Below are 1,419 nucleotides of genomic sequence, written 5' to 3'. Positions count from 1 at the left end.
ATGAATTGACTTTATATTTTTTCTCTCTCTCTGGTTTAGGAAAACCCACAAGGAGGAGCGGAACATATTGCTGTATCATATTCTTGCAGAGCTATGAGTATATCTGAATATATTTTGATTACAGACGTCTTTAGTCTAGAGAAACTAATATATATAAATAAATCTATATATATATATATATATATATATATATATATATATATATATATATATATATATATATATATATATATATATATATATATATATATATATATATATATATATATATATATATATATATATATATATATATATATATATATATATATATATATATATATATATATATATATATATATATATATATATATATATATATATATATGTATATATATATTCTATCATTAATTCCTGTGTTTTGTTTAAGGCCCTCATTTCCTTTATAGCTTCTGCGGTGAGACTATACAATAAAAAAATTCTCTCACCCATTATCTTAAGGATTAAGTTATGGAAAAGAAAAAAAAAGAGTCACTAGTAGTTTTTTTTATGCGAGAGGAACATCTAAGCGTCGAGGGGAACGCAGATGATGGAAAACCTTTCGTCAAGCCATTGATATCTCGTCTCTGGTTGGAAGATTGACTATAGGTCGTTTGTTCTGGATGAGGAGAGCTTCCGTGACGTGAACAAGCTTAGTGACTGAAACGTACTTAAGCAAATTTTGTTGCATCTCTCACCTGTCATTTTGTTAGTTGTGATCCCACGTGCTTGTGTTTTGTCTTCATCGTATGTGAAGTGGATGCGTCATGTAGTAGGAGGTGCAGAGTGATGCCCCTATGGACAATGGTGGCTGCATGTTTTACATACTCATTCGGAGTTCCCATCTTCCCTCTGGACAAGTGAAGTCATAAGCTCAATGGTGGGGATTCTGTCTCCGTCTAAGTCTCTTGGTCAAGATTATATTCTTGGTCTTCGTGTTCTTAGTTTTCATATTCTTAGTCTTCGTATTCTTAGTCTTCATATTCTTAGTCTTTGTTTACTTAGTCTTCATATTCTTAGTCTTCATATTCTTAGTCTTTGTATACTTAGTCTTCATATTCTTAGTCTTCGTATTCTTAGTCTTCGTATTTTTAGTCTTTGTATACTTAGTCTTCATATTCTTAGTCTTCATATTCTTAGTCTCCATATTCTTAGTCTTCATATTCTTAGTCTTTGTATTCTTAGCCTTCATATTCTTTGTCCTCGTATTCTTAGTCTTCATATCCTTAGTCTTCATACTCTTAGAAAGGATTACAATTCCGGATTGGTCACTGTATACACCTAGTATGTCTTGGGGTTGATACTATGTTCGTCTGTTTCGTCAGTTGAGGTCATCTTGTGTGTTGTGCCAGTGGGGATGTTTACAGTGCTAAAACTTGTTACTGACGCTTGATGAGGAAG

This window comes from Panulirus ornatus, chromosome 63, assembly GCF_036320965.1.
Source record: "Panulirus ornatus isolate Po-2019 chromosome 63, ASM3632096v1, whole genome shotgun sequence".
Taxonomy (NCBI): domain Eukaryota; kingdom Metazoa; phylum Arthropoda; class Malacostraca; order Decapoda; family Palinuridae; genus Panulirus; species Panulirus ornatus.
The sequence above is the reverse complement of the archived record's forward strand: the minus strand, read 5'-3'. Positions refer to the sequence as shown.